This window comes from Pristiophorus japonicus, chromosome 9 (genome assembly GCF_044704955.1).
Source record: "Pristiophorus japonicus isolate sPriJap1 chromosome 9, sPriJap1.hap1, whole genome shotgun sequence".
Taxonomy (NCBI): Eukaryota; Metazoa; Chordata; class Chondrichthyes; family Pristiophoridae; genus Pristiophorus; species Pristiophorus japonicus.
The window spans coordinates 203,420,429-203,447,029 of record NC_091985.1 but is presented as its reverse complement, the minus strand read 5'-3'; the positions used below and the strand labels follow the sequence as shown (position 1 = coordinate 203,447,029).

The following is a 26,601-nucleotide window of genomic DNA, read 5'->3' as shown; positions in this document are numbered from 1 at the left end:
AGATGTGCCAGGTATCGGGAGTAGTATCCAGAGGTGCCAGGTATCGGGAGCAGTATCCAGAGGTGCCAGGTATCAGGAGCAGTATCCAGAGGTGCCGGGTATCAGGACCGACATGGATTATCTTCATTTATTCATATTTTAATAACTTTTTCTGAATGTGAGCCATGCCAAGTGCCAAGATATCAGACCACCATAGATGTTTTGGGAGCTTTATTCTGATTTTATCCCATGCTGTACCTGCCCTGTGATGTTAGAAAAGTTCCCTAGATTCTAGAACAGTCCCAGCGGATGGGAAAGTAACAATTGCTCATTGCACACAGTACTCTGCCTGACCATTTATTATGAGCATAACAATTGGTGACGAGGTAATGAACCGCACAAAAATGCAAAGAACAGTCGGCAACCTGGAGAAGTTCTCAGAGGGGGACGATTGGGAGGCTTTCGTCGAGAGACTCGACCAATACTTCGTAGCCAACGAGCTGGAAGGGGACGAGAACGCGGTCAAACGAAGGGCGATCCTCCTAACTGTTTGTGGGGCAACAACCTATGGCCTCATGAAGAACCTCGTGGCCCCGGCTACACCAACAGAGAAATCCTACAAAGAACTGTGTACGCTGGTCCGGGAGTACCTAAATCCTAAGGAAAGTGTTTTAATGGTGAGATATCGGTTCTACACATGTCAATGATCGGAGGGCTAGGAAGTGGCGAGCTACGTCGCTGAACTATGGCGCCTTGCAGGACATTGTGAGTTTGAGGGATTCCGAGAACAAATGCTCAGAGACTTTTTTGTACTGGGCATCGGACATGAGACAATTCTTTGCAAACTGTTGACTGTTAAAACCCCAAATCTGAGTAAAGCCATAACGGTAGCCCAGGCCCAGGCATTCACTGGAGTTCAGAAGAATGAGAGGGGACCTCATAGAAATGTTTAAAATTCTGATGGGTTTAGACAGGTTAGATGCAGGAAGAATGTTCCCAATGTTGGTGAATTCCAGAACCAGGGGACACAGTCTAAGGATAAGGGATAAGCCATTTAGGACCGAGATGAGAAGGAATTTCTTCACCCAGAGAGTTGTGAACCTGTGGAATTCTCTACCACAGAAAGTTGTTGAGGCCAATTCACTAAATATATTCAAACAGGAGTTAGATGGAGTCCTTACTACTAGGGGAATCAAGGGGTATGGTGAGAAAGCAGGAATGGGGTACTGAAGTTGCGTGTTCAGCCATGAACTCATTGAATGGCGGTGCAGGCTAGAAGGGCCGAATGGCCTACTCCTGCACCTATTTTCTATGTTTCTATGTCCACCAGCGACAACACCAAGCAGCTTTTGCAGAAGTATCGGCCAGTACTGTGCATAAAGTAACGTCGATTTTGAGCAGAAATGTACAGGGCAGAATGTACACGCCGGCTGCTGTGGCCCGACCTCAATTGACCCAGAGTCCGCCATCATCTATTAATGCGAGGCAGTTAACACCCTGTTGGCGCTGCGGGGGTGATCATTGGCCCCATCAATGCCGCTTTAAGAACTATGTGCGCAATGGTTGCAGAACAATGGGACACCTCCAACGAATGTGCAGGTGAGCTGCAAACCCTGCAAACTACCACGTTGCAGGGGAAGATCAGTCCTCAGTGGATCAGACGGAATTGGAAACTCGTACGGAGGAGGCAGAGGTGTACGGGGATACACATGTTCATGACGAAATACCCACCAATAATGTTGAAAGTTGAACTGAACGGTATTCCTGTGTCTATGGAGCTGGACACAGAGGCAAGCCAGTCCATAATTAGTAAAACGGCCTTCGACAGGCTGTCGGGGAATAAGGCACACAGGCCAAAGCTCAGCCCCATTCACACCAAACTAAGGACTTATACAAAGGAACTAATCCCTGTAAATGGTAGTGCTGAAGTCATAGTCTCCTATGATGGAGTAGTACACAAACTCATGCTGTGGATTGTGCCAGGGGATGGCCCCACATTGTTTGGCAGAAGCTGGCTGGGAAAAATCCGCTGGAACTGGGACGACATCCGAGCGCTCTCGGCAGTCGACGACACTGCATGTACCCAGTTTCTAAGCAAATTCCTTTTGTTATTTGAGCCAGGCATTGGAAGTTTGTCAGGGGCGGAAGTGCGGATCCATTTGGTTCCCGGTACCCGACCCATCCATCACAAGGCTCGGGTGGTACCGTACATGATGCGTGAAAAAGTGGAAATCGAGCTGGGCAGGCTGCAACATGAAGATATCATCACACCGGTGGAATTCAACAACTGGGCCAGTCTGATTGTTCCGGTACTCAAGGATAGTACGGTTATAATTTGTGGGGATTATAAAATAATGATTAACCGTTTATCGCTGCAGGACCAGTACCCGCTACCCAAGGCAGTCGACCTATTTGCGACCCTAGCTGGAGGAAAGACATTCACCAAGCTGGAATGATGCAGGAGCTGGAGGAGTCTTCGAAGGGCCTCACCTGCATCAGCACGCACAAAGGTCTGTTTATTTACAACCGGTGCCCCTTCAGGATTCAGTCGGCTGCAGCGATCTTCCAGCAAAACATGGAAAGCCTGCTAAAGTCAGTTCCTTGCACAGTGGTCTTCCAGGACGACATATTGGTACAGGTCGGGACACCATGGAGCACTTGAAGAATCTGGAGGAGGTTCTGAGTCAGTTGGATTGCGTTGGGCTCTGGTTGAAATGCTCAAAGTGTGTTTTCCTGGCACAGGACGTTGAATTCTTAGGAAGGAGGATTGTAGCTGATGGCATCAGACCCACTGATGCTCAGACGGAGGCCATCAAGAACACGCTACAACCACGGAACGTGACGGAGCTGCGGTCGTTCCTGGGACTCCTTAACTACTTCGGTAATTTCCTACCTGAGTTAAACACCCTGCTAGATCCCCTGAATGCTCTATTGCACAAGGGAGATGACTGGGTATGGGGGAATTCACAAGAGGCTGTCTTTAAAAAAGACAGAAATTTACTGTGTTCCAACAAACTGCTTGTCCTGTATAATCCATGTAAACTACTAGTGTTAGCTTGTGATGCATCATCATATGGGGTCAGGTGTGTGTTACAACAGGCTAATGAATCGGGAATTTTGCAACCGGTTGCGTATGCATCCAGGAGTTTGTCCAAGGCCAAAAGGGCCTACAGCATGGTTGTAAAAGAGGCTCTGGCGTGCATTTATGTGGTAGAAAAAATGCACCAGTACTTGTTTGGCCTCAAGTTCGAGCTTAAAACTGACCACAAGCCGCTCATATCACTGTTCTCGGAGAGCAAAGGGATTAATACCAATGCCTTTGTCCACATCCAAAGATGGGCGCTCACGTTGTCGGCATACAACTATGTAATTCGCCACAGACCGGGCACAGAGAACTGCGCAGATGCTTTCAGTTGGCTACCATTGCCCACCACCAGGGTGGAAATGGCACAGCCAGTGGACTTGCTTATGGTCATGGAGGCATTTGAGAACGAGAAATCCCCTGTTACGGCCCGCCAGATTAGGACCTGGACCAGCCAGGATCCTTTACTGTCCCTGGTAAAAAAAGCTGTGTCCTCCATGGGAGCTGGTCCAGTGTCCCAGTGCAGATGCAGGAAGCGATTAAGCCATTCCACAGATGCAAAGATGAGCTGTCCCTGCAGGCGGACTGTCTCTTGTGAGGCAATCGTGTGGTTTTGGCCAAGAAAGGCAGAGACACATTTATTTGTGAACTGCACAGCACCCACCCAGGCATCGTGATGATGAAAGTCATAGCCAGATCCCATGTTAGTGGCCAGGCATCGACTCAGATTTAGAGTCATGTGTGCACCAGAGCAACACTTGCTCTCAGTTGAAAAATGCACTGCTAAGTTTATGGTCCTGGACATCCAAACCGTGGTCGAGGATTGATGTAGACTATGCGGGCCCATTCTGAGGCAAAATGTTTTTGGTTGTCGTAGATGCTTACTCAAAGTGGAATGAACGTGCAATAATTTGTGTAAGCACGTCCACGGCCACCATTGAAAGTCTACGAGCTATGTTTGCCACGCATTTCCTGCCCAATGTCCTAGTCAGCGACAATGGGCCGTGCTTCACCATTGCCGAATTCAAAGAGTTCATGACCTGCAATAGGATCAAACATGTCACATCTGCGCCGTTCAAGCTCTCATCCAATGGCCAGGCAGAACGGGCAGTTCAGCCCATCAAGCAAAGTTTGAAACGCGTGTCGGAAGGCTCCCTGCAGACCCAGTTGTCCCGAGTACTGCTCAGCTACCGCACCAAACCCCACTCACTCACAGGGATTCCCCCGCCGAGCTGCTCATGAAAAGGGTGCTTAAAACAAGGCTCTCACTGGTCCACCCTGATCTACATGATCACGTGGAGGACAAGCGGCCTCAACAAAGTGTGTACCATGACTGCGCAAACTTGTCATGCGATATTGAGATCAATGATCCTGTGTTTATGCTCAATTATGGACATGGGCCCAAATGACTTGCTGGCATAGTCACAGCCAAAGTGGGGAGTCGGGTGTTTCAGGTCAAACTGACCAATGGACAAATGCACAGAAAACACTTGGACCAAATTAAGCTGCAGTTCACCAGCTACGTACAACCTGAAGAGGACACCACCAACTTTGACCTTCCAACACATACACACACGTGGTAACTGACATCAAGTTGACCACGAAACAGAACTCATCATCCCCAGCAGCCCGGCAAGGCTGGCTGCCCAACAGCCCAATGAAGAACTGACCAACCCAACCACACCAGTATTTGTACCGAGACGATTGACAAGGGAACGCAAAGCCCCAGATCGTCTCACCTTGTTAATAAGTGTATATTGTTGACTTTACGGGGAAGTGATGTTATGTATTTAACACCTTGTAACCTGCATCATACCTGTCCACCAGAGGGCCTACCTTTTGGGAGTCCCAAGGGATCCCAGCATCCCTTGGGAGCACAGTATATAAACAGGCCACCCACGAGGTGCCTGCATTCTGGAACTACAGTAAAGGAGCTACGGTCACACTTGCTCATTACACACAGTACTCGGTCTGACCATTTATTATGAGCATAACACCCTCCTCGTCACATCCTAGCTGTTTAAAATCCAGATTCATCACATTTCTGATTTTTCTCCATTTCACTTCTGAACTTGTTGCGTGATGCTGGCGTTTAGTCCCAGTCACTGTTTGTCCTCCAGTACCTTGCCAAGTAGTAATTCTGAGCTTGTGGGTCAATACTGAAGGTGCTGCATGATGGGGATGGGGGGTGGGGGGCCCAGTCACTGTTTTCCACAATCAATCAACCTCTGTATCTTTAACTAACAGTGACATGGAAAGAGGGAACTGAATGATCTTTTCAACACCTGTCTAGTTGAGAGGAAGAAAATAAACGAGGAGTTGAATCTGAGTTGGGAAATACAATTAGAGAATCATGGTTCAATATGTAATCTAAATTATTTAAAATCAAATCAATTGTTACAATTAATATATTCATCTCATGCCAAGTGGGAAACAAGTGATGTCTGGGCTGTGCAGGAGCGTTTGCGCCCGATTACACAGCATGTCTCCGCTCCAAATTAACTTCTTTCAGTGTTGCTAGAGCAAAAAGCGATTATGGCGGATGTCCTTACGCAGAGGGCTCCGCGTGGTTGAATAGGCCCTATCTCCATCAGTGGGGGCATAACGTGCAGGCGCGTGAAGGGCTGCTGCCCGGAGACCGTCTCCCTGCGTGGAGCATGCACGGTGCGGCTCCTGGAAACTGAGCGCGGCCTCAGCAACACCAAGTGCGGATCTCAGGCCCGAGTCAGAGCCCACCCGCCCGGGGACAGTGAGAGGCTCCCCCACACAAGGACAACAACACTTTGTATTTATACAGCAGGCCCAGCAATTGCAGGCCGCTCTGTCCAGGGGTGGGCACTCGGTGCGGGTAGGAGGCGCTGCCGGGCCTCCTGTGGGGCTCTGTTTGTTGCAGCAGTTTGAGCGGGAGTCGGGGTGGAGTAGAAGCTGCTGGGTTTCACCCCAGGTACTTCTGGGCCCAGTGGGACCAACAATTGCCCATGTGGGGCTGTCCGGGGAGGTGGGCTCTGGGCCCAGTGGGACCAACAATTGCCCATGTGGGGCTGTCCGGGGAGGTGGGCTCTGGGCCCAGTGGGGCCAACAATTCCCCATGTGGGGCTGTCCGGGGAGGTGGGCTCTGGGCCCTGGGCCCAGTGGGACCAACAATTGCCCATGTGGGGCTGTCCGGGGTGATGGGTTCTGGGGGAGATTAGATTGTTAAACAGACACTGTGCACAATAGAAAAGAGTTTTAGGATTAAGTATTTCTGCAGAGGCTTTACATCCTTTTTACATATACAGATTTGTTTTAATTTATTCTTTGGATGTGGCAGTCACTGGCAATATATTGCCACTCCCCAGTTTCCCGTTGATTGCTGCAGTCCGCATTTGCTCCCACAGTTAGATAGGGAGTACCTGGAATGGCAATATATGTCTGATTCAGGATGGTGTGTGACTTGGAGGGGAACTTGGAGATGTTAGAATCATAGAATGGTTACAGCGCGGAAGGAGACCATTCAGCCCGTCGAGCCCATGCTGACTCTTTGCAAGAGCACTTCAGCAAGTTCCACTCCCCAATCCTTTCCCCGTGGCCCTACAAATAGTTTTATTTTAGATAATTATTCAATTCCCTTTTGAAAGCCACAGTTGAGTCTGCCTCCACCACCCTTTCAGGCCGTGCATTCCAGATCCTAACCACTCGCTGCGTAAAAATTTTTTTTCTTATGTCACCTTTGGTTCTTTTGCCAAGCACCTTGAATCTATGTCCTCTGGTTCTCGACCCTTCCGCCAATGGTGGTCACTTTTTTATAGTGCGACCCCATAAATGACCAGATTCACTCAGCTCAATTTCACAACCTGCCATTCATTTTTTCTCTCTCATACTCCCTTTTTCCTGTTTTATATTCATTTCCCAGGGCATTAGAAGTGGAGGATTTGCAGACGCGAAGCTCAACCCAAACATCACATCAAGATCTGACAGTCACTCGTGTCATCATGACCTAACTATCACTAGTCTTTGAACATGGAATCAAAAAGCAGCGTTGACAGCGGGGAGAAACCGTGTACATGTTTGTTGTGTGGACGGGGCTTCAGTCGATCCTCTGGCCTGGCGAAACACAAATGCAGTCACACCGGGGAGAAACCGTGTAAATGTGGGGTCTGTGGGAAGTGATTCAATTACCCATCTGAGCTGGAAAATCATCAGCGAGTTCACACTGAGGATAGACCTTTTAAATGCTCGGACTGTGGGAAGTGTTATAAAACTTCCAGGGAACTGAGCTGTCATCAACGTGTTCACACTGACAATAGTCCATTCAGGTGCTCTCACTGCAGGACTGGGTTCAGGCGATCATCTGGACTCACTGTACACCAGCGCACTGACACTGGGGAGAGGCCATTCAACTGCTCTGAGTGTGGGAAGGTATTCACTCGGTCATACCACCTGCTGACACACCAGCAAGTTCACAAGTGACTGCAGGGGTTGGATTCTGCTGTTATTGCTGCTGTTCATTCTGATAGTTAGGCTTTGTTTCTTCTGATGTTAATAACTCCTGTAACTGGGCTGGAGTTTAATCATAGAATTCTTACAGCACAGAAGGAGGCCATTTAGCCCATCAAGCCTGTACCTGTGCAGGAGCATTTCAGCTTGTCCCACTCCCTCGCCCTTTCCCCATGGCCCTGCACATATATTTCTTTCAGGTACTTATCCAATTCCCTTTTGAAAGCCACGATTGAATCTTCCTCCACCACTCTTTCAGGCCAGATCCTAGCCAATCGCTGCATTAAAAAGTTTTTCCTCATGTCGCCTTTGGTTCCTCTGCCCAATCACCTTAACTCTGTGTCCTCTGGTTCTCGATTCTTCGGCCAATGTGAACAGTTTCTCTTTATCCACTCTGTCCAGACCCCTCATGATTTCGAACACCTCTATCAATTCTCCTCTCAATCTTCTCTGCTCTAAGGAGAGCAGCCACAACTTCTCCAGTCTAGCCACGTGACTGAAGTCACTCTTCCCTGGAACCATTCTTGTAAATCTTTTCTGAACCCTCTCTAAAGCTTTCACATCCTTCCTAAAGTGTGGTGCCCAGAATTAGACACAATATTCCAATTGTGGCTGAACCAGTGTTTTATAAAAGTTCATCATAACTTCCTTGCTTTTATACTCTACGTCTCAAATTATAAAGCCCAGGATCCCCTATACTTTGTAAACTGCTTTCTCATCTTGCCCTGTCAACTTCAATAATTTGTGCACATATACCAGCAGGTCTCCCTGTTCCTGCACCCACCCCCTCTCAAAATATACCCTTTCATTTATGTTGCCTCTTCTCATTCTTCCCCCCAAAATGTATCATTTTGCACTTTTGTGTGTTAAACTTCATCTGCCAAGTGTCCACCAATTGCACCAGCCTGTCTATGATCTCTTGAAGTTTATCACCATCCTCCTCACTGTTCACTAGACTTCCAAGTTTTGAGTCATCTGCAAATTTTGAAATACCGCCCTCTACATCCAAGTCCAAATCATTAATATACATCAGGAAAAGCAGTGGTTCTTGTACCGACCTATGGGGAACACCACTGTATACCATTCACCACTACTCTCTCTTTCCTGTCACTTAACCAGTTTTGTATCCATGCTGCCACTGTCCCTTTTATTCCATGGGCTTCAACTTTGCTGTCAAGCCTATAATGTGGAACTTTAACAAACAAATTGGAAGTCCATGTACAGATCATCAACCACTTTGCCCTGATCATCTGTCTCTGTCACCTCATCAAAAATCTCAATCAAATTATTTCAACACGATTTGCCTTTAACAAATCCATGTTGGCTTTCCTTAATTAATCCACACTTGTCCGAACCATCTCCATTGTTCAATTACAGTTTTGCCTGCCAAGCTTTGATTCTAATTTACCTGGGCCAGATCCATTCTCATCCCACTGAAATTGGCTTTCCTCCAATTAAGTATTTTGACTATAGATTGCTCTCTGTTCTTTTTCATAGCTAACCAAAACATTAGGATACTACGATCACTGTTCCCTAAATGTTCCCCTAGTGAAACATGCTCCACTTGACCCACCTCATTCTCCAGGACCAGATCCAGCAATACCTCCTTCCTCATTGGGCCGAAAACATACTGATCAAGAAAGTTCACCTGAACATGCTTTTGAAATTCTTCCCCCTCTCTGCCCTTTACATTATTACTATCCCAGTCTATATTAAGATAATTGAAGTCCCTGTTATCACTACTCTATAGTTCTTGCACCTCTCTGTAATTTCCCTGCAAATTTGCTCCTCTCTATTCTTCCCACTGCCATCAGAGGACATTCGCAGGCAGCCTACAAGATATCCACACTGATACACAGGAAGCTTTGGCCTGGATATCCAACTTAGATATTGACATTTGATTTGCTTTGCTACTGCTATACAAAAGAAGAAGATGATGAGTAGGTGGCCAGGATATTCTGGATAGAAGTCAAATAAATCAGCTTTGCTGTAGATTTTTGACTTTCCCACCTGAGTGTTTAGCATCACATGGCTGGAGCTCAGAGAGAACAATCTGGGGGGAGGATTGTACGGCGGGAACAGAACTTCAGCCTGGACACAGTCCTTCAGAGCCACACTGAGAGGAGCAAATGGCACTTTGGTCTTTCTCAGCTCTCTTCACTGACAGCAAAGTCGCCGTGCGAGGTAATCTTGAGGTGTATAAGAAAAGTGTTCCAGCCGTCTCGTCCATGGTTCAGAGTTCCTGGGCATGGAACAGAAGGCTCCTTTACAATAGTGTTTAGAGTCGGGAAGAACAACGGTGAATGCTGGGAACGTGCTGTCCAATCAGAGATTGGTGTAAAACTGCGATTTGGTCCTGACTGAAAGTGGAACGGCAGGTTTATGTTTCCAGTATAAAGATGACTGTGGTAATTATTCTAGGAAGATTTAATGTGTTTGTGGGACAGTCCTGAGTCTACCATTTTAAGGCAGGCATTAACACATTTAAAACAAATCTGTTTAAAATAAATTGGTTAAAGTCTGCATTAAAATAGCAGACGGAGAAGTTCACAGGAGCCTGTTAACTGCTAGTACAATTATACAACAAGACATTTTATCTCCAAATAAAGGACCTGCAGTGTGTTTTCAGGAATTCCCTGTTTTAGTGATGTGTGCAAGTTAGACACCAGGATAACTAAAAATACACAACCCGGAACCTCCACGGGTGTGTGATCCCGACAGTTACTCTGGGATCACTCCCACTGCGGAACTCCACCACTGACCCCGCTGAAGGTTGTAGGCTCATGGAGTGGGGCCTCCAGGAGTTAGCGCCTTGCCCGTATTCTCAACAGCTCAACAGAGTCAGGGATTGTTGCCTAAAATTGGAAGATAGCGCACGTAGTTCCCATTTTCAAAAATGGGGACAAATCAGAACCAGCTAAATAACAAAATAGTAAAATATTTTACAGGCACATCAATAAAATACGGAAGGCTGGGATGGGATTAGAGCCATTAAGGGATAGACAGGATAATACCATAGGTAACGGTGGAGAGACGGCAGCAATATTAAATAATTATTTCGCTTCAGTATTTACCAGGGAGATAGAACAGGTGGACATGACATTGGATGATGAGATTAGAAATTAGATAAGTGCATTTAAATTAAAAAAGGGGATATATTAAATAAACTAATCAAGCTCAAAGAGGATAAAACCCCTGGTCCGGATGGATTGCACCCACGCATTTTAAAATAATCTAGGGAAAAGATAGAAAAGGCATTACTATACATGTTTAGTAATTCGTTAGAAAAAGGTGTAGTGCCAGATGACTGGCGGATAGCTAATGTAATAGCTATATTTAAGAAAGGGGACAGAACATGTCCAGATAATTATAGACCAGGCAGTTTAACATCGGAGGTAGGAAAAATAATGGATACCCTGCTAAAGGAAAAAATAGAAGAACATCAGTCATTGAAAGTTGCCATGCAGATACAGCAGGTGGTGCAGAAGGCAAATGGTATGTTGGCCTTCATAGCTAGGGGATTTGAGTATAGGAGCAGGGAGGTCTTACTGCAGTTGTACAGGGCCTTGGTGAGGCCTCACCTGGAATATTGTGTTCAGTTTTGGTCTCCTAACCTGAGGAAGGACGTTCTTGCTATTGAGGGAGTGCAGCGAAGGTTCACCAGACTAATTCCCGGGATGGCTGGACTGACATATGATGAGAGACTGGATCATCTGGGCCTGTATTCACTGGAGTTCAGAAGGATGAGAGGGGATCTCATAGAAACATATAAAATTCTGACAGGACTGGACAGGTTAGATGCAGGAAGAATGTTCCCAATGTTGGGGAAGTCCAGAACCAGGGGACACAGTCGAAGGATAAGGGGTAAGCCATTTAGGTCTGAGATGAGGAGAAACTTCTTCACTCAGAGAGTTGTTAACCTGTGGAATTCTCTACCGCAGAGAGTTGTTGATGCCAGTTCATTAGATATATTCAAGAGGGAGTTAGATATGGCCCTTATGACTAAAGGGATCATGGGGTATGGAAAGAAAGCAGGAAAGGGGTACTGAGGTGAATGATCAGCCATGATCTTATTGAATGGTGGTGCAGGCTCGAAGGGCCGAATGGCCTACTCCTGCACCTATTTTTCTATGTTTTCTATGTCTATGTTTCTCAAAATATATTATGAATAGTCAGCATGGATTTCAAAAGGGAAAGTCTTGCTTGATCAACATTGAATTTTTTGAAGAGGTAAGAGAGTAGACAATGATAATGTAGTTGATGTAATTTATCTAGATTTTCAAAAGGCCTTCGATAATGTACACCATAATAGACTGATGAACAAGGTCAGAGAATGCAGAGTCAGGGGACAAGCAGCAGAATGGATAGAAATCTGGCTTCAAGACAGAAAGCAGAGAATAGGGGTAAAGGATAGCTATTCACAGTGGCAGAATGGGGTAGTGGTGTCCCACAAGGATCATTGCTGGGACCACTGCTGTTCACAATTTATAATAACAATTTATATTTGAAACCAAAAACACAATTTCCAAATCTGTGGATGACACCAAATTGGGGGAAGATAGGAGGACTGCAACAAATTACAGGAGGACATTACTAAACTTGCAGAATGGGCATATATTTGGCAAATGAAGTTTAGCACGGATAAATGTGAGGTACAGGTGCAATGTCCTGAATCCGGAATTCTGAAAGCCGTAATTATCCGAAAACTGGCCATTTTTGAGGCGGCCAAGATGGCAACATCGGGCGGCGAGGGACGAGGAAACCGGTAAAAAACACAGTGCCGGGGGCCGCGGGCGGCATGAATCGGTGGCCAGTGAGGAGCGCCAACAGCGAGGTCCGAAATCTGGTAAAAGGCAAAAACCGGCACGGATTCAGTCCCGAGGTTGCTGGATTTCAGACGTTGTACCTGTATTATATTTTAGTAGGAAGAAGAGGGAATTCATTTATTTTATGAAGGGTGTGAGAAGGGCGGGGTAGGGGAACAAAGGGATCTCGGAGTACAAGTACACAAATTACAAAAAGTTGTGACCCAGGTTAGCAAGGCCATTTAAATGCAAACAAAGCACTCGGGTTTATTTCTGGAGGTATAGAATTGAAAAATAGGGAAATTATGCTAAACCTGTATTGAACCTTGCTTAGACCACACACAGTACTGCGTACAGTTCTGGTCGCCATATTGTAGAAAGGATATAGAGGCACTGCAGAGGGTGCAGAGAAGATTTACAAGGATGATACCAGAAATGCGAGAGTATACACATCAGGAAAGGATGAACAGGCTGGGTCTCTTTTCTCTTGAAAAAAGGCGGCTGAGGGATGACATAATAAAGATCTTTAAAATTCTGAACATTTTTGATAGGGTGGATAGAGAGAATGTTTCCACTTGTGGGGAAGAGCATAACTAGAGGCTATTAATATAAGATAGTCACCAGGAAATCCAATAGGGAATTCAGAAAATCCTTTACCCAGAGAGTGGTGAGAATGTGGAACTCGCTACCACAGGGAGTGGTTGAAGCGAATAGTATAGATGCATTTAAGGGGAGGCTAGACAAGCATATGAGGGAGAAGGGAATAGAGGGTTATGCTGATAGATTTAGATAAGGAAAGATGGGAGTGGAGCATAAACAGCGGCATGGTCTGCTGGGGTCGAATGGCCTGTTTCTGTGCCGTATATCCTATATAATCCTATGCATCGTGATCATGAATACAGTATACGAAATTGCAAAAAGCACAAGAAAATCGCTGTTTCACCTGGAAGGAGTGTTTGGGCCCCTGGATAGTGAGAAAGGAGGAGGGAAAAGGGCAGGTGTTGCATCTGCTGTGCTTGCACGGGAAGGTGCCGTGGGAAGGGGAGGGGGTGTTGGGGATGCTTGTGGAGTGGACCAGGGTGTTGTGGAGGGAGCGGTCCCTTCAGAATGCTGAGAGGGGAGGGGAAGATATGATTAGTGGTGGGATCACGCTGGAGGTGGCAGACATGGCAGAGGATGATCTGTTGAGGCTGGTGGGGTGAAAGGTGAGGACAAGGGGAACCCTGTCGTGGTTCTGAGAGGGAGGGGAAGGGGTGAGAGCAGAGGTGCGGGAAATAGAACGGACACGGTCGAGGGAATCCTCGGTTGAGGAAAAAGGAAAACTTATCAGAAACACTAGTAAGGAAGGTGGCATCATCAGAACAGATGCAACGGAGACAAGAGAAACTGGGAGAATGGAATGGAGTCCTTACAGGAAGTGGGGTGGGAGAAGTGTAGTCCAGGTAGCTGTGGGAGTCAGTGGGCTTATAGTGGATGTTTGTCGATAGCCTGTCCCTAGAAATGGAGACAGAGAAGTCGAGGAAGGGAAGGGAAGAGTCAGAGATGGACCATGTGAAAGTGAGCATGCACGGCACCGAAAAAGTTCCATCGATAATGGCACATTTGTGTTGTCAGCGACAACTTAGCATGGCGGCTGGAACGTGGGGGCTTGTGGGTATTGCAGCCGCCATTACTGTTGATACTTTCAACCAACCTGTGCAGCAGCTGGGGCCTGAAAATCAGCTTCACTGCCCCTGGGCAGGGAAAGGGGGACACGAGGCAACATTCTCCTTGTTACCCCTTTCTAAACTCACTACAGGGTTTTAGAAGTGGAGCATTTATAGATAGGAAGTGCAAACCAAACATCATGTAAAGGGAAAGTTACACTGCTGGGACCCCCAAATAGACAGAAGGAGATAGACGAGCAAATATGTCGGCATATTTCTGAGAAGTGCAAAAATAATAGGGCAATAAGAGTAGGGCATTTCAACTACCCTAACATTAACTGGGATGGAATCAATGTGAAAGGTATAGTGGGAGCAGAATTCTTAAAATGCTTTCAGGAGAACTTTTTTAGCCAGTACCTAGCAAGCCCAACAAGTGAGGGATTTAGTTTCAGGGAATGAAGCTGGGCAGGTGGAAGGGGTATCAGTGGGAGAGTATTTTGGTGGTAGTGATCATAACTCAGTTAGATTTAGGGTAGTTATGGAAAAGGACAAAAGTAGACAAAGAGTAAAAGTTCTCGATTGGGGGAAAGGCCAATTTTAATAGGCTGAGATGTGAATTAGCAAAAGTGGACTGGAAACAACTACTTGAAATGTCAGAGCAGTGGGAGGCATTCAAGGAGGAGATCCTGAGGGTTCAGACCAAATATGTTCCCACAAGAAAAAGGGTGGGACTCCCAAATCTAGAGTCCCCTGGATATCAAGGGGCATAAAGGTTTTGATAAGGCAAAAAAGGGAAGCTTATGTCAGATACCGAGAGCGCAATACTGCAGAAACCCGAGACGAGTATAGAAAGTGCAGGGGTGAAACTAAAAAGGAAATTAGGAGAGCATGAAAAAATATTGGCAAGTAAAGTCAAAGAAAACCCAAAGATGTTTTATAAATACATTAAGAGCAAGAGGATAACTAAAGAAAGAGTAGGAGACCAACAAAGAAGGTTGTGTGTGAAGACGGAAGATGTGGGAATGGTTCTTAATGAATATATTGCAAAAGAGAGGATCGATGCAGACAATGTAGTTAAGGAGGAGGAGTGTGAAATATTAGGTGAGATAAATATAGTGAGAGAGATAGTATTAAGGGTAGCATCTTTTGAAAGTGGATAAATCCCCAGGCCCAGATGAAGTGTATTCCAGGCAGTTAGGAGAAGCAAGGGAGAAAATAGCAGAGGTTCTAACCATCATTTTCAATCCTCTCTGGCTACTGGTGTGGTGCCGAGGACTGCTAACGTTATACTGTTATTTAAAAAGGGAGAAACGGATAGACCGAGTAATTACAGGCCAGTCAGCCTAACCTCGGTGGTGAGAAAATTGATGTAAGAATTTCTGAGGGACAGTATTAATTGTCATTTAGAAAGGTATCGATTAATCAAGAACAGTACGCATGGATTTGTTATGGGAAGGTCGTGTCTAACTTGATTGAATGTTTTGAGGAGGTAACAAGGAAGGTCAATGAGCGCATTTGATGTAGTCTACAAGGATCTTCCCATAGAATCATAGAATGGTTACAGCACGGAAGAGGGCTATGCGGCCTGTTGACCCTGTGCCAGCTCTCTGCAAGAGCACCTCAGCAAGTCCCACTCCCCTGCCCTTGGCCAAGGCCGTCGACAAGTTTCCACATTGCAGACTGGTCAGAAAAGTAAACGCCGTGGGATCCAAGGGAAGGTGGCAAGTTGGATCCAAAATTGGCTCATGGACAGGAAGCAAAGGGTAATGGTCAACTGGTGTTTTTGTGACTGGAAGACTGTTTCCAGTGGGGTTCCACAGGGCTCAGTACTGGGTCTCTTGCTGTTTGTGGTATACATCAATAAATTATACTTGAATGTAGGGGTGCATGATTAAAAAGTTTGCAGACGATACAAAAATTGGCCGTGTGATTAATGATGAGGAAGAAAGCTGTAGACTGCAGGAAGATATCAATGGACCGGTCAGGTGGGTAGAAAAGTGGCAAATGGAATTCAATCTGGAGAAGTGTGAGGTAATGCATTTGGGGAGGGCTAACAAGGCAAGGGAACACATATTAAATGGTAGGACTCTGAGAAGTGTAGAGGAACAAAGGGACCTTGGAGTGCACAGATCCCTGAAGGTAGCAGGCCAGGTAGATAAGGTGATTATGAAGGCATACGGAATACTTGCCTTTATTAGCCGCAGAATATAAGAGCGGGGAGGTTATGCTTGGACTGTATAAAGCACTAGTTAGACCACAGCTAGAGTACTGCATGCAGTTCTGGTCACCACATTACAGGAAAGATGTGATTGCACTAAACAGGGTACAGGTTACAAGGATGTTGCTAGGACTAGGGAATTTTAGCTATGAGGAAAGATTGGGTAGGCTGGGGTTGTTTTCTGTGGAACAGAGGCGGCTGAGGGGAGATTTAACTGTGGTGTATAAAATTATGAGGGGCCTAGATAGAATGGCTAGGATGGACCTATTTCCCTTAGCAGAGGGGTCAACAACCAGGGGCATATGCTCTGACTTTAGTCATGAGTCCACTGTGTGGTATCTTATCGAAAGCCTTTTGAAAATCCAAGTATATTACATTACCCTTGGCGACCGTTTCTGTTCCTTCTTCAAAGAATTCACTAACGTTGGTCAAGCATGACCTTCCCTTTTGAAATCCATGCTGACTGCATTAAGCTGGTCTGTGGTTTACTGCACTTGTTGTGTCTCCCTTCTAAAATATAAGAATAACATTAGATATAAAAATTATATCTCTTCTCCAAATGTGATTAGTTTATCCTGTCTGATAGAAACCAAGCCCAATCACTAACACCAATCTCCTCCTGATTGATATAAACCAACCCCACAGTCACTGACACCAATCTCCTCCTGTCTGATATAAACCAACCCCACAGGCCCAGAAAGTTTAAACTCAGCCCGTTACTTGGTCTGGACATCTCCATTCCCGTGCCGAGGGGGTTGCTGTACCAGACGGAGGGGCAACATTTGGGGACACCGATTCCCCAACAATTCCCATTCCCCTTCTTTCTGGTGGATAATGGAGGGGCCACTGTGTGTAATGTGCAAGTCAGTAAGAATTGTCAGCAAGGATTAACCAACACTTTCTAATTGGAGAAGTTAATCAGTGAAATCTTTCAGACAGTGAATTCTAGATTTTGTACCAAAGATCAATTTAGGATTGAAGTAAAAGTTCATAATTTTATTTTAAACTAATTTCTGATGAGCGTCCCTAAATTAAGGGGAAAGATCACAGATAGCGGATCTTAAATGGACACTGCAGCCCCGAGAACACAATCAGCAATATATCCAGAATATTAAAGTCCAGCCCAGTTATAGTGCTTTAACATCAGCAGAAACAAACCCCAACTGTCAGAATGAACATGGTCCAGTCGGGATGTGATTAACAGCAGCAATAACAGCAGATTCCAACCCTTGCAGTCACTTGTGAACTCGCTGGTGTTTCAGCAGATTGGATGACTGAGTGAATACCTTCCCACTCACAGAGCAGGTGAATGGCCTCTCCCCAGAGTGAACTTGCTGGTGTGCCAGTAGCCCAGATAACTGAGCAAATCCCTTCCCACACACGGAGCGGGTGAATGGCCTCTCCCCAGATGAACTCGCTGGTGTGCCAGTAGGCCAGATAACTGAGTGAATCCCTTCTCACACACAGGGCAGGTGAACGGACTCTCCCCAGATGAACTCGCTGGTGTGCCAGTAGGCCAGATAACTGAGTGAATCCCTTCTCACACACAGGGCAGATGAACGGCCTCTTCCCGGTGTGACTGCGTCGATGAGTTTCCAGCAGGGATGGGTAATTAAATCCTATCCCACAGTCCCCACATTTCCACGGTATCTCCATGATGCGGGTGTTCTTGTGTCTCTCCAGGTTAGATAATCAGTTGAAGCTTCACCTGCACACAGAACACGTGTACAGTTTCTCCCCGCTGTGAATGGTGCGATGTATTTCAGGCTGTGTAACTGGTTAAAAGATTTCTCCTTCTACATTCAAACATCGATGATATTCAGATCCAGATGTATTGAGTGATTCTGTGAGATCTTGACGTGATGTTGGGTTTGAGTTTCTCGTCTGCAAATCCTCCTCTTCTAATACCCTGTAAAAGGAGTTTACAAAACTCATCACTAAATACAAGATATAAATTCAGAAAAGATCATTCTAGTTTCTATGGAACATTCTATCCTCTCTTGTTCCCCCAAAGCTGCAAATCCCTCCACCCTGTGCAGACATCCCAACATTTTTCTTTTAAGTTGACTTTTCTCCCTCTTCTGAAGGTGTTGACTCTTTCTGGGTTTAGTTCAAATCATCACCAAAAGGCTCAGACCCAGGGAGGAACTATTGAGCACACTGTATAACAATGTTCGGGACACTCACTATCCCTCCGGATCTGTGTTCAGGGGAGGATCTGATGGGTTTCTCTTATCTTTGGATTAAATATTATTCTCACCGAGGTGATGGATGTCAGTGCCGGGGAATTCTGAGCACCGTTTCTCCCCTGAAGGTGCGGACTCTGGCTGGTACACATTGTACACATACTCTAGCTGTGGCCTAACTAGAAACCAGCCAGAATCAGCATTTCAGGGGAAGAGAGGGAGGGGAACCAGTGAGTGTAGAACTGAACCCAGCCAGAGTCAGCATCCTCAGGGGAAGAGAGGGAGGGGGAAACCATTGAGTGTAGAACTGAACCCAGCCAGAGTCAGCATCTTCAGCAAGAAGGAAAAAATGTTGGAGTTGATGTAATGGATTTGGATTTCAGCACGAGGAGTACGGATAGTGTGTGGGACTGGGATTTACAGTTGTGGGGATACCAGAGAGGGGCCCCAGCTGTTTACGCTGTACATTAATGATTTAGACGAGGGGATTAAATGTAGTATCTCCAAATTTGCGGATGACACTAAGTTGGGTGGCAGTGTGAGCTGCGAGGAGGATGCTATGAGGCTGCAGAGTGACTTGGATAGGTTAGGTGAGTGGGCAAATGCATGGCAGATGAAGGATAATGTGGATAAATGTAAGGTTTGGTGGTAAAAACAGAGAGACAGACTATTATCTGAATGGTGACAAATTAGGAAAAGGAGAGGTGCAACGAGACCTGGGTGTCATGGTACATCAGTCATTGAAGGTTGGCATGCAGGTACAGCAGGCGGTTAAGAAAGCAAATGGCATGTTGGCCTTCATAGCAAGGGGATTTGAGTACAGGGGCAGGGAGGTGTTGCTACAGTTGTACAGGGCTTTGGTGAGGCCACACCTGGAGTATTGTGTACAGTTTTGGTCTCCTAACTTGAGGAAGGACATTCTTGCTATTGAGGGAGTGCAGCGAAGGTTCACCAGACTGATTCCCGGGATGGTGGGACTGACCTATCAAGAAAGACTGGATCAACTGGGCTTGTATTCACTGGAGTTCAGAAGAATGAGCGGGGACCTCATAGAAACGTTTAAAATTCTGATGGGTTCAGACAGGTTAGATGCAGGAAGAATGTTCCCAATGTTGGAGAAGTCCAGAACCAGGGGTCACAATCTAAGGAAAAGGGGTAAGCCATTTAGGACCGCGATGAGGAGAAACTTCTTCACCCAGAGAGTGGTGAACCTGTGGCATTCTCTACCACAGAAAGTTGTTGAGGCCAATTCACTAAATATATTCAAAAAGGAGTTAGATGAAGTCCTTACTACTAGGGGGATCAAGGGGTCTGGCGAGAAAGCAGGAATGGGTACTGAAGTTGCATTTTTCAGCCATGAACTCATTGAATGGCGGTGCAGGCTAGAAGGGCCGAATGGCCTACTCTTGCACCTATTTTCTATGTTTCTTGTTTCTATGAATGTGCGTACCATAGAAACTAGAATTGACTGTTCTGAATGTCTATCCTGTCCTTACAGTGATGACTTTTGTAAACTCATTTTACAGGGGATTAGAAAGGGAGGATTTGCAGAAGGGAAACTCGAACCAAACATCACCAAGATCTGACAGTCACTCAATCCACCGCAACATGAATATCATCAGCCTTTGAATGTGGAAAGAGTAATGTTTGTCTGTTCTATCTGTGGGAAAAGATTTCAAACATCAGTGTGAATGGAAAATCATCGAGACACACACACCCAAGTGAGTGTTCCAGTGCACTGACTGTGGAAAGAGCTTTAACCATTTACACAGCCGGAAAAAACATCGCACCATTCACAGCAGGGAGAAATTGTACATGTGTTCTGTGTGGACGAGGCTTCAACAGATCGTCCAACCTGGAGAGACACAAGGACACCCGCACCACGGAGAAACCGTGGAAATGTGGGGACTGTGGAAAGGGATTTAATTCCCCGTCCCTGCTGGAAACTCATTGACGCAGTCACACCGGGGAGAGGCCGTTCACCTGCTCTGTGTGTGGGAAGGGATTCACTTGTTCATCCAACCTCAATGAACACCAGCGGGTTCACACTGGGGAGAGGCCGTTCACCAGCTCCATTTGTGCGAAGAGATTCACTTGTTCATCTCACCTCACTGATCACAAGCGAGTTCACTCTGGAGAGAGACCGTTCATATGCTGTGTGTGTGGGAAACGATTCATGAAATCATCTCACCATCTGAGACACCTGCATTTTCACGCTGATGAGAAGCCATTCACCTGCTCCGTGTGTGGGAAGGGATTCACAAATTCACCCCATCTTCTGGCTCACCAGCATATTCACACTGGGGAGAGGCCGTTTACCTGCTGAGTGTGGGAAGGGATTCACTTGTTCATCCAGCCTCACTGCACACCAAGTTGTTCATACCAATAGGAGAGCATTTAAATGTTCTGACTGTGGGAAGAGCTTTAAAAGCAAAAGTGATCTGAGGAAACACCAACGAGTTCACACTGGGGAGAGGCCATTCGCCTGCTCCGTGTGTGGGAAGAGATTCACTCAGTCATCCACCCTGCTGAAACACCAGCGAGTTCACAAGCGACTGCAGGGTTTGGATTCTGCTGATAATCACATCAGGACTGAACCGTGTTCATTCTGACAGTTGGGTTGTGTTTCCCCTGCAACTGGGCTGGATTTTAATTTTCTGGATATCTGAAAATAAATCAGCTTTGGTTCAAGCACACATTGTGTCGATTCCTTGATATCTCCAATAAGAGGAGACTAATTGATACCCTGTTACCGACTGTTCCTTTTTTGGAACTTTTCTCCTCCATTTAACAAAGACTTGTCCTTATGTAGCTCCTTATGTGACCTCAGGATGTCCCAAAGTACTTTACAGCCAATGAAGTACAACAACATCAAAGTACATTTGAACTGCATTCACTGTTGTAGTATAGGAAATGCAGCAAAACAATTTTACCTGAGCAAGAGGGTGGCTGCTCTGGGACACCACCTGGGAGCAACGTCAAGCTATTGGCACAGTCATGGGAGCATTTGATGACTGCTGCTTTTGATTAAAAGATGGGGGATGGTTGATGAAGCATCTAAATTTCAATTTTCTTTTGATACATAGGAAAAAAATAATAGAATTGAAAAGTAGGGAAGTTATGCTAAACCTGTATCGAACCTTGGTTAGACCACACACAGTACTATGACATCTTTCAGTTATCATTGCGCAAATATTGTTTCTATTATCACAAAAACTCGTTTCTTCCTCGTCCCGGCCCCAATTATTACTACACTAGACCATTCCCACAAATGTTGGAAGAGGTTGAGGAGGAAACAGTGAAGGTAACAATCAAAAGAAAGAAGACTGTGGAAACAGAAATAGTGCACAATTCTCTGGAGAGTAACAAGTGTTTCATTCTTTTCAAATGAGGGAAATACTCGGTCAGAGAATTACAGGTTTATTAACTTCATGTCAGGCACAGGTAGTTTTATTTTTACCATCACTTTCACCAATCATCACACACTCGACATGTATATCAGGAGCTTCTGGGTGATGCTGATGTGATCACTGGACAATAAAGCTCAGAGACTGGTGGGGAGCTGCTCATTATCCTCGGTGTGATTTAATCCCCTTCCCACTGAATACTGTGGACAGACATGGTCACCTTGGTAACAGAATGGTCAGTGTGACATCATTTTCTGAACAAGAGCATACAAGACAATGGGTTATCAATAAATGGTAATGATATTAAACACTCTGCAATTACATTTTGAATAAAAGGATATAAAATGGTGAAAGATAAATGGTGAGGTTAATCATTTATTTTTTGCAGAATGCACTTGAAAACATTATGATGTACTTTGTACACCCACACATCACACATATATAGAGCGAGGTGTGTGTTTTTTTTCAGTTGTTCCTCTTAACCAGATGACAGTTATTAGGACATTAGGACCCTGCGGCTGCCCATCCAGTGGTGATGTGAGGTCACGGTTCCAGGCTCTGTCTGACACAATCAGTGGGCCAGACAAAGCTCAATGGAAAATACTGCAGGAAAAACAATCCTTTGCATTAAAATCTGTCAGCAGTAGGCATAGGACAACACAAGTGTGAATTAGTAACCTTCAACACACAGAGTGCCACTAAGTAGTGCAAAGTGCAGTGAATTGCTCCCCTCAGTCCTGTCCCTCAATCCCAGTCCATCTCTGGGAGATTGTTACAAGCTTCACCCTATCCTCTCAACACAAAGATTACCCACACAATACCAGATCAATTAGACATTGCCCACAGCTGCTGATAGCTATTAACAAGAATAAATCTGCTTCTAAGTAAAAAAAAATGATTGCATCCTCCCACACGTGCAAATATATCTTACAGACACAAGGTCCACTGCAGTATTAGCGGAGACAGGTTCTATTGTAATATAAAGTGAGAAAGGAAATTGTGTCAAGTAAACAGAATCAGGGTCTTGTGTAATATAAACAGAGACAGGGTCTAGTGCAGTTAGAACTGACACAGGGCCCAGTGTGATGTAAACAGAGATAGAGTCTAGTGTAATATAAGCAGAGACAGTGTCTAGTGTAATATAAACAAAGACAGGGCCTTGTGTAATATAAACAGAGACATGGTCTAGTGTAATATAAACAGAGAAAGGGCCTCGTGTAATATAAACAGAGACAGGGTCTAGTGTAATATAAACAGAGACAGGGCCTCGTGTAATATAAACAGAGACAGGGCCTCGTGTAATATAAACAGAGACAGGGCCTCGTGTAATATAAACAGAGACAGGGTGTAATGTAATATAAACAGAGACAGGGTCTAGTGTAATATAAACAGAGACATGATGTAGTTACAGAATCACAGAATCGAAGAATGATACATTTCAGATTGTGTACATCCAGCCCACTGGTGCATGTGCCGACACTCATTTGAAAGATCTAACCAATCAGTCCCACTCTCCCTGCTCCTTCCCTATATCCCAATTAGTCCCACTTCCCTGCTCCTTCCCTATATCACAATCAGTCCCACTTCCCCTGCTCCTTCCCAATATCCCAGTTAGTCCCACTTCCCCTGCTCCTTCCCAATAAATCAATTAGTCCCACTTCCCTGCTCCTTCCCAATATCCCAATTAGTCCCACTCCCCCTGCTCCTTCCCAATATCCCAATTCATCCCACTCTCCCTGCTTCTTCCCTTATCCCAATCAGTCCCACTCTCCCTGCTCCTTCCCAATATCCCAATTAGTCCCACTCCCCCTGCTCTTTCCCAATATCTCTGCAATTTTCCAATTCAAGCATTGACCCAATTCCCTTTGGAAACTTGTTACTGAATCTGCTCCTGGCCCCCTTTCAGGCCGTGTATTCCAGATCATAACAGCTCATTGCGTATTTATTTCCTCATTTTGCCTCTGATTCTTATGCTAGTTAAATCTGTGTCCTCTGGTTACAGACCCTTCAGCCTCTGGAAACTATTTAAGAACACAAGAGCATAAGAATTTGAAGCAGGAGTAGGCCATACAGCACTTTAGGCCTGCTCCGTCACTCGATAAGATCATCGACCTCCACTCCACTTTCCCGCCTATTCCCCATAGTCCCGTGATTCCCTGAGAGTCCATAAATCTATCTATCTTAGCCTTGAATATACTCAACGACTCAGCATCCACGGTCCTTTCAGGTAGAGAATTCCAAAGATTCACAACCCTCTGAGTGAAGACATTCCTCAACTCAGTCTGAAATGGCCCACCCCTTATCCTGAGACTGCCCCCTATTTCTAGACTCTCCAGCTGGGGGAAGCAATCTCTCAGCATCTACCCTGTCAATGCCCCTCAGAATCTTATATTTTTCAATGAGATCCCCTCTCATTCTTCTAAACTCCAGAGAGTATAATCTACTCAATCTCTCCTTATACAACAACACTCTCATCCCAAGGATCAATCTAGTGAACTTTCGTTGGACCGCCTCTGTGGTCTCACCAAAACCCTGTACAATTGTAGTAAGACTTCCTTACTCTTGTACTCCAACCCCCTTGCAATAAAGGTCAATATGCCATTCACCTTCCTAATTGATTGCTGTACCTGCATGCTAACTTTGTGTGTTTCCTGTACGAGGACACCCAAGCCTCTCTGAACACCCAACATTTAACATTTTCTCACAATTTAAAAAATTCAGTTTTTCTGACCTTCCTAATAAAGTGAATAACCTCACATTTCCCCACATTATGCTCCATCTGCCACCTTATTGCCCACTCTCTTAACCTATCCATATCCCTCTGCACATGCTTTGTGTTCTCCTCACAGCTTACTGTCCCACCCATCCCTCGATACTGCTCCTGATATCCGGCACCTCTCGATACTGCTCCCGACACCCGGCACCTCTTGAACCACTGCATCAACATTGGGAACAAATGACTGGGCTGAGGCCTGCCTTGGCTAAAAACATGAGGCCACTATGGCTGTAGTGTGCACCATCTACGGCAGCGTCAGCAAGGCTTCTTCGACAGCACCTTCATAACCGACAACCTCCTCCGTGTAGAAAAACAAGGACAGCAGGTGCATGGGAATACCGGCACCTCCAAGTTCCCCTCCAAGTCACGCAGCATCCTGACCTCAGCACTGTGGGTGCACCTTCACCACATAGACTGCAGCACGGTTCAAGAAGGCAGCGGCTCACCATCACCTTCTAAAGGGGCAATTAAGGATGGGCAATAAATGCAGGCTGGTTCGCCCACATCCCGAGAATGAATAATTAAAGAACAAACACAGTGAGAGATGAGCTGCAGAACTGCCGATACCGTCTGCTTTAAGGAGACGTTTCCCTTTGGAGATCGGATTGCCCATTGAGTTTGATTAAACTGATGTTAAAGTAACAATGCTGCTTTGCTCCGTGACAGTTACAGATTATCAGAATATTTCTCATCGGGTGAAATCGAATGTCAGACTTGGACATCTTGTAGATCCATCTTTTAAAAAGTTGTGCGATGTCCGTTCTAAGATAGATTCCACCCAGTTCATAACAAGTCAATCAGCTCGTCTTATCATTGAGATATCAAGGACTAGGCACGGGGTGTTTAAAGGAAAGCTGATGTATTGATATTTACAGAATATCAAACTATAGCCCAGTTACAGGGTTATTAACATCGGCAAAAACAAACGCCAACTGCCAGAATGAACATGGTGATTAACAGCAGAATCCAACCCCTGCAGTCAAGTGTGAACTCGCTGGTGTTTCAGGTAGTCGGATGACTGAGTGAATCCCTTCCCACACACAGAGCAGGTGAACGGCCTCTCCCCAGTATGAATTTGCTGGTGTCTCAAGAGGTCGGATGACACAGCGAATCCCTTGCCACACACAAAGCAAGGGAACGGCCTCTCCTTCGTGTGAACTTGCTTGTTGTGTGCCAGCATGTTGGATGACAGCGAATCCCTTCCCACACATGGAGCAAGTGAACGGCCTCTCCCCAGTGTGAATTCGCTGATGTCTCAGGAGGTCAGATGACCAAGTGAATCCCTTCCCACACTCAGAGCAGGTGAACGGTCTCTCCTTCGTGTGAACTTGCTTGTTGTGTGCCAGCAGGCTGGATGACTGAGTGAATCTCTTCCCACAGACAGAACAGCTGAACAGCCTCTCTCCAGTGTGAATTCGCTGGTGTTTCTGGAAAATGGCTAACCGAGCATATCCCTTCCCACAGATGGAGCAGGTGAATGGCCTCATCCCAGTGTGAACTCGTTTGTGTGTCAGCAGGTTGGATAACCAAGCGAATCCCTTATCACACATGGAGCATGTGAACAGCTTCTCCCCAGTGTGAACTTGCTGATGTGTCAACACGGTATCTGACTGAGTAAAACCTCTGCCACACATGGAGCAGGTGAACGGCCTCTCCCCGGTGTGACTGCACCGATGAATCTCCAGCCGGGACAGCTAATTGAATCCCTTCCCACAGTCCCCACATTTCCACGGTTTCTCCATGGTGCGGGTGTCTTTGTGTCTCTCCAGGTTGGAAGATCAGTTGAAGCCTCGCCCACACACAGAACACATGTACGGTTTCTCCCCGTTGTGAATGGTGCGATGTTTTTTCAGGCTGTGTAACTGGTTAAAGCTCTTTCCACATTCAGTGCACTGGAACACTCTCACTCGGGTGTGTGTGTCTTGGTGCTTTTCCAGTCACACTAATGTTTGAAATCTGTTCCCATAGACAGAACAGATAGACATTTCTCCATCCACAAAGGCCGATGATATTTAGGTCCTGATGA

The 26,601-nt window shown here is 45.8% G+C and overlaps 1 pseudogene; it reads left to right on the top strand.

Annotated features, from left to right (window-relative positions):
• LOC139274067 (zinc finger protein 850-like) overlaps positions 1-26,601 on the top strand; it is a 113,603-nt pseudogene that overhangs the window by 24,071 nt on the left and 62,931 nt on the right.